We start from the raw sequence: 8542 nt of genomic DNA, 5'->3' as shown, positions 1-8542 counted from the left end.
TGGGAAGGACGGGAGGGAGTGAAGTAGGAGTTTTGCACCCTATACAGACTAGGGCGTTCTCCTAATCATAAACACTCCTACTGATAACAATTTGTTACATAAAGCTATGCTGAGAAACCCTCTAAGTGAGGCCTAGTGATGAAATGTTATCATAGAAATCAATGCTAAATAAGTTACACGTTCAAATTGGTGTGTAAGCCATTTCTAAATGAAGGGCATTTAGTCGAGGCAACGAGAGCCCGTCGAAACGACTAGCAGCTAAGGTGCGAAATGCACTTAGGCAGCCATGATTTATTATTTAACCGTTGCAGGCACCTATATTAGAATCTTGCCGTCAGACACGCTAGTAAAGGCCACGTTAGATAATTTGCTCCACATCGTCGGTAATGGCCAGGCCCTCGTTGCGGTAGCATCCCACGCGCCCTTTCTTTACTCTTATCCTTATCCATTATGCCTATTTTATACCCAAAAGTGCATATTATGCATGTTGTTTCGCAACTCATACTTGCGACGTAGCATTTTTTGCCGGCATACGTTTCGTTTCACAGCCTACGCAACTGTACCCGTTATGTTATTATTATCCATCGTTGATTGATGTATTAGAGTTGGACTCAAGCAGTCGTTTGCTCGCGTTAAAGTGCGAGGCACACGCGTTGAGACAAATCTTTGTGTGACGTTTTGAGACAATCGCTGTAATCGTGTATTTGGATAACTACGGTGGTGTGTTCTCGTCTCGTCGATATATCGTAGTATAGTATAGTATAGTATAGTATAGTATATATAGTATAGTGTGTGTTCACAATTATACAGCGGGATATACGCCGTAATGAATATGATAGCCATATCGTTTATAATTTAAAGCGCGTATATAGTTAAGGACTTATATCTCGGTTGTTGGTACTCATATATATTGTTCGCTACAGGTTCTAAATATTTAGCCGATGATTGCTACGAGAACGGAGTCTTGTCTTATGGCCACGGGGAAGTTAATAAGCGAGCAATATTATACTTAAAATCATATTCCAATATTAGTTGATCAAAACATATCTTATAGATGTAGTTACGCATGGGAACAGACGATCCCAGGTACTTCAGCCAGCAGCAAGGACACCGGACGAGGCGGAACTAAATGCTGGCCGTATAACTAAACTAGAGTCACGGCTATATAACTAAATTAGGCGCAGCGAAATGGCTTTACGGGGCAAAATTACCTACCGGTCGCGCGAGAGAGAAACGGACTTATAATTAAGTGGGATGTCAGCGTTTTGTAGAAGACGAAGCCAACATGGTTGTAATCTGCATGTCGCCGGGAGAAAGGAGATGAAAGACGCGGGCGCTATGCTCAGGCGCGAAGGAGAAGGATAAATGGGGTTCGCGCGACCATGTCGGGGCAGAATCCAGGGACGGTCAGCCACGCGCCTGTGCGAGTTTCCTTTCGCGCATCTTGTTCTTCACCGGTGTGATCTACAAATAAAGATACATCGTTTTGCCCGTAAATTCAAACTTTGCTTTTGGTTATGCATTCCGCTAACTTTTATCGACCTCATTGACATTCTCCTATCCTCCCCCCTTTGCATCTGTGTGGCGTTACGTTAGACGTTACACTTACTCGCAAAATGGCCGCTTTCGGCGGCCATATTCGCTCGTTACGCTGATGAGACTACGATGATTTCTCTAAAATGTTTGTTGTGTGAATAGTGTCCCATGTAGCTTACTAAAATATAGATCAAAATCTAACCCTAACACACACAAAAATTATTAAGTAAGCCTAACTAATCCTTAAGTAATCCGCCGTCCGACGTCCGTTGTTCTTGTCCGTTGTCCGATGTGGGTGTCCGTGTTCATGTCCGTGGTTGCCTCCGTCGTTCGTGCAATGTTCGTTCTGTGTGTCCTGTGTATAGTAGCCTTGATCGCCGGGAGGACGTCATGCATGATATGACATAGACCCTATGAGCCTTACATTGTGTTGGCCAAGGTTTATTTACGTGCACGGGTCGTACGGCAGTGACGGCACGCTTAATGTTTACGTGCGCTAGGTTGTGGAGTAATTCGCACATCCCCGCCCATTTCACGTTTGGATGTAAACAATACAGTATCACTGGTAGTTAACAAACGATCAGTATACTGTTTTAAAATAATATTAAGAAGATTTAGGTAATATAGCATATTGAATTATACAGTAAATAATAATCATTGTCTCAAGTTAACACACATAAATCACTGCATGTAGCTGCAAAGCACGTCGTATTACTTACGCTCATAGGGTCTATGTCCCCCAGGGTACTATCGGAGGGTACCCTGGGTACGGTTCGATATATCGAAAAGTACCTCGGGGTACTATACGATATGTCGCTGCGTACCCTGCATTGTCCCACCATACCCTGACTTTCAGCCAACTGATGTCGTAATACATACATTCTGTCAAGTTACCACATCACATAGAAGAAACCTCAAAACATCGCAATCCAATAAAAATGTATGCTAGCCTATGTTTGAATATATTTTTCTTTTTCCTTTTTTTTAAATGAAGAGCTAGCTTTTATATTTTAGTTTTACAACATTGGAAATACGTCCATATAAAGTCAGGGTACGGTGGGACAATGCAGGGTATGCAGCGACATATCGTATAGTACCCCGAGGTACTTTCCGATATATTGAACCGTACCCAGAGTACCCTCCGATAGTACCCTGGGCAGCTAAATAAAAATTTGTAAATAGTCACCTCAAAATACCCACACATTCTAAACACACTAGGAACTAATATAAATTCAAGCGAAACAAGAAAAAATGACACAAAAGCTCGACGTCCACATTCGAGTTCAATTCGAACTGATCACGTTTACCTGCATGCTGGAGTCGCTTACAGCAAGCGTAAGAGACTCCGTCTAGCAATCGAATATGGATTGCCCGATTGCCCGATGTGCCTTCAGAAATTCCTGGGAAGACCATCGGTGCCCATACCTGTTTGAGTCGCTGGACAGCTTTCGCCTTTCGGTGCTGGTTGTTGCCGCGATACAGCAGACGTCGTAACAGCTCGAACTCGGTGACAAGCTGCTGCTGGTTGCCGAGCAATTCGGCAGCTTCCTCGACCGCTTTCAGCAATTTGGTAGACATGACTGCTCGCAGACCCAGGCGAAGTCAGGCGCAGCACACACTCTGTGGTAACATGGAACATTGGAAGGTGGATAAATTTGCACAGTGACCTCTGTGGTGTTAGGGAAGGGCAGGTTGGCCAGCTTGTGATTGGTCGAATCCACTTCTGTTTCCCCTCTCGATAATGATATAGCACACAGCCAATAAGATATAGATATATATCAGGAGTAGATAATAGGGAATTATCCCTATTATCTACTCCTGATATATATATATATATGCAGGGTGTGAAATTAACACAAGTCCGGAGTCAAATACTCCCTGATTTACTGTCGGACTCCCTGATTTGACATATGCAGGAGTCCGTGTGACTCCCTGAAAATTCTGCCATACTAACTAGTTCGTTCCGGAGCACGGCCTCGCGGAATTACTGTATTTTTTCAGCTAATGTCTTGTCAACAACATCGGAGAATTTGAACAACATTGGAGGTATTTTCAAATGCCTTTTCTAAGACAACGCGCAGTGAAATGGGAGGAACTAGAGTTTATTTTGTCATAAGGTAGTGTGATTATGCATGACACGAAATATTTGCTAGTCTAGTACTGTAGAAATCAGCGTTTGGATGCGCATAGTGCGGCTTTAACCATTAGTTTCTTGTTCCGCGCCCGGTTCAAATGGGGTAACAGAGGACGTAGCGCAACCAAATAGTTGCCTTACTGCTAGACGAAAGTCTTTATACTTTTAAAAGTAAATAATAGGATTCAGAAGTGAATCAGATATTATTGTGATAGCTCGAATAATCCGGAGTGTTTGGAGTTTTTGTGGCGGGAAGCTGTGGATCAGCATCATGTGGAAAACGTGCGGTGCGAGAAGAGCAGTTGAGGTGCCGACGACGGTAAGTATGATCTTTGACATCTTCAGCGTCGCATGGAAAGCGGTCATTTCCCGTCTTTCCGCATCTGATACCGTCGCCAATCTTCTTGTGTGCGCCCAGGCGATCTTGGCGATGACGGTGTAGCAGTAAGCCATGGCGATGAACAATACAAGGTAGTGAGCGGCAAGAAAGTACAGAAAACCGGCTGGCAGCAATAGATCAACGACACATGCGGAGGTCGGCTGCCAATAAAATAATAACTGGATGGTAACTGCAGTTGCAACTACCATTGAGTACACGAAGCATGCCACGATGAGAACACAAGTGCGCGCTGGAGGCATCAGCTGGTTGTAGTGTAACGGATACACGATCGCCACGTATCTGTTAATCGTACAGAGCGCAATTCCCATTATCGACACTGTCAACACTGTGACAGCGTATCACGAAAAAAGAAGGCACTGCAGCATCGTGTCACGACGTATAGTGGCCGTCCACACCGTACAGCCCACTACAACGTCACAACAAGCCAGATTAACGATAGTGAGGTTGGCTGCCGTTCGCAGTCGCTGAATCCTTGCTATGATGATCATCACTAGTCCATTGCCAACCGTTGTGAGTAGAGAAGACAACACGAATACTGTCAGGATGAGCGCTTTTACATGCGACGAGGTGTTAGTAAACTTGTCATTGTATTCACCAGTTTCGTCAACCCTCAACTTTGGCCATGTACAGCGTATAGCCATCGCGAAACCTCTAAACATGCTGCGCGTTCGTCTCTTGATGACACCCTACATGATGATGACACCCTACACCATAATGACGCCTCCTTAACGCGACGCACACTGAGCTCTTACCACTTGACTCCGCGACACTCCAGAATATCATGCATGACGTCCTCCCGGCGATCAAGGCTACTATACACAGGACACACAGAACGAACATCGCACGAACGACGGAGGCAACCACGAACATGGATACGAACACCCACATCGGACAACGGACCAGAACAACGGACGTCGGACGGCGGATTACTTAAGGATTAGTTAGGCTTACTTAATAATTTGTGTGTGTTAGGGTTAGATTTTGATCTATATTTTAGTAAGCTACATGGGACACTATTTACACAACAAAAAATTTAAAAAAACAACAACAAAACACAAAGAGAAAATATTTATAAATAAGAAAGATCAAATAAAAACGACGATATATATAATGTAGAATTGAGAGAAACTATATCTATAATACAATATATATATATATATATATATCGATAAAACAATATGTAACGATACTAGAACTTCTCTCTTTACAAGCGAAATATTACTTGGGTATAATCAATCTTGGCCGCTTATATAGCGCTTGGCAGACACGGAAATTCAATGTGCGAAGGACAAGAACATGACCTGTGCATGCTGAAAACACTTAAAGGAATAATGAAACATTGTAATAATACTGTAACGTAACTTTTTAGCCTATCGTTACGGCCTATAGTGTTATCGTATTAGTGGTAGTGATAGGTTCGTGCCTTGTGGCGCGTGTAATAAATTACCATTAGATAGCGTTGCTTAGTAGAAAGACAGCGGCAACTGACGAAGGAACAACGTGTAAGGTACAACAAAAGGTTATTTAATACTCTACCGAGAAATACACAAATATTATAATCCCACGTTTGGGCATGACGCGTACATGGTCGTCTGTTTAACTAAAATCAAGGTACGGCATAAAGTACACTAATACACTAATACACTAATACACTAATACACTAATGCACTAATACACTAATACACTAATACACCAATACACTAATACACTGATGCACTAATACACTAATATACTAATACACCAATACACTAATACACCAACACACTAAGACACTAATATACTAATACAGCAACAAAGTAGTTTAAACTGCACACAAACAAGTCAATACTCACATACCTATATGTAGCCGTGACGACGACTTTCTGTTTCTTACATGCCCCTTATATTCCCACTCTCTCTCTCTCTTTCTTTCTCTCTCTCTCTCTCTCTCTCTCTCTCTCTCTCTCTTTCTCTCTCTCTCTCTCTTTCTCATTAATCTGGCTATGTCACGTGATAAAAACCTGGCCAGCGCCCCCCGTCAGAACTGCTCAGAAACTGTCCGTGCCTTCGACAAGACGTGAGACCACTGCCCCACTTTATCGTGATTGATAACTGGCGTTAATTATTGTCTCAAGAGTGATTTGTCTGCTACGAGGCCAGTTCTGTCACAATATTACTCAGACTTTGCATATATGTGAAAGTTACGAAATTTTCCTTCACTATATTACGTCACCTATAAAAAAAAGTTGTAAGCCGTTATCTTTCGAAGAACAACTTGTACATTGTACAACTTGTACAACTACAAACATTGAAGATTGTTTGTGCGTTGTGTACGTTTATCTACACCTACTATTTATTGCCTTAATTAGTGTGTCTCAATTCTACATTATATATATTGTCTTTTTATTTGATTTTCCTTATTTATAAATATTTTGTTGTTGTTTTTTTGAAAATTTTTGTTGTGTAAATAGTGTCCCATGTAGCTTACTAAAATATAGATCAAAATCTAACCCTAACACACAAAAATTATTAAGTAAGCCTAACTAATCCTTAAGTAATCCGCCGTCCGACGTCCGTTGTTCTTGTCCGTTGTCCGATGTGGGTGTCCGTGTCCATGTCCGTGGTTGCCTCCGTCGTTCGTGCAATGTTCGTTCTGTGTGTCCTGTGTATAGTAGCCTTCATCGCCGGGAGGACGTCATGCATGATATTCTGGAGTGTCGCGGAGTCAAGTGGTAAGAGCTCAGCGTGTGCGTCGCGTTAAGGAGTCGTCATTATGGTGTAGGGTGTCATCACCATGTAGGGTGTCATCAAGAGACGAGCACGCAGCGTGTTTAGAGGTTTCCATGACGGGTTTAGTAATTAGGTGAGTGAGTTTACGTGAAGCGATGGCTGTACGCTGTACATGGCCAAAGTTGAGGGTTGACGAAACTGGGGAATACAATGACAAGACTGTGCCCTTAGGGATAACAGAATTAGTTGCTGTCGCATTATGCAAAGGAATTTGCGCCTTGGCAGTAGTGTTTGCGTATTGAGTATGCACATTTGCGAAAGTGGGTTTGTTTGCGTGCATGTTTGAGTGCGTGCGTGCGGTATGAAATGTGCGTGCGTCAGTGTGTGTGCGCCGCGATAAAATAGTCTTACCTGATTGGGTTTGAAATACACCTGTACACATACGTGTGGACTTAGCTAAAATTTTAATAGTGTTTGTAACCACGAATGTTTGTGCAGCATGCGCGCGTACGTGCGTGTCTAGCATAGGTACAGCAAGATTATTTATTATCAAATTTCGCTTTGCGCAATTTAATATAACCCCGTGCAATTGCATAAAATCGAACCCGAGTAAAGCATTATGGTAAAAATCTCTTACTATGAGAAAGGTATGATTAACTGTTGTTTTCGCAATTGAGATGGGCAGAACAGTTTTACCTACAACAAATATGTCTTTACCACTAGCAGATTGTAAAATTTGAGTATGCTCTGAAGAAAAAGTCTTTATAAATTTTTATTTAATCCGTTCCCAAAATAACTCATCATACCGCAGATCTATCAAGCTGAGTCTATCAATACTTGAATTTCTTTCTGCGCAACCGACGCCATACACTCTGGTGTGTTATTACTATTACCTATGTTAGGACTAATACTATTTAACATTATGCGAGAATTTAAATGCGCCGATCCTAGCGTTTCGCCCGCAGACCGGCTGGCTGGTTCCCCCCGCGGAAATAAATTACGAGTTGTATTTTGTTGCGGCAAATTATAGACAGGACAGCGGCTCCACGTATGGCCAGGGGAATAGCAGAGGGCACAAATTGGAATTCCAGTGGGTGTATAAAGGAATTTATCTTTTGGCCTAGGTGCAGTTACTGGTCGTGTAAGCTGTCCTAGCTGCAGATAATTTGGGCGAGTGGGGTAACGTGGAAAGGATGGCTGACGTGAGGGTGACATATATGGGCGCGTATTTGCATAATTCTCTTTTCTATGGAAGTATGTACCACGTGTACCCCAGTTGGAATTTCCAGTACGATTAGTATTCTCAGTACTCCTTTGATAACTACGATCCGTACGTGAATCATCAGCTGTTTTCCTGTCTGGTCGCGCAACATTGTCGTACGTCTGTCGTAAATCTGCTACGATTTTTCTTATGTCATTAATCTGTTGTTGCATCGTGCGTGAGTTTGTCGCTGATATAAGCGAAACGTCCGTCATGTCAGTCGCCCTCTGTGTTTGCATTTTGACCTCCATTTCCAAAACACTCTCATCGCTCGCAATTTGCACTGCTATTTGAAAAGAAGTTGGCTTCTGTCGTACCAAAATCTTTTTTAGAGCGTCCGAACTGTCGCCGTCCGTAAAGGAATCAACTAATCTAGGTTGTAAACTTACGTCGCTCTCATGAATCTGACCGAAAGCCATTTTACCAAGTTGTTCTCAGCTTTTTGCAAAAGCCTGTACAGACTCGGAAGGCCTCTGTTTGGCCTTTTTAAATTTCTGGAGTG

This window comes from Priapulus caudatus, unplaced genomic scaffold, assembly GCF_000485595.1.
Source record: "Priapulus caudatus unplaced genomic scaffold, Priapulus_caudatus-5.0.1 Scaffold166, whole genome shotgun sequence".
NCBI classification, from domain to species: Eukaryota; Metazoa; Priapulida; class Priapulimorpha; order Priapulimorphida; family Priapulidae; genus Priapulus; species Priapulus caudatus.
Note: the sequence above shows the minus strand (reverse complement) of the source record.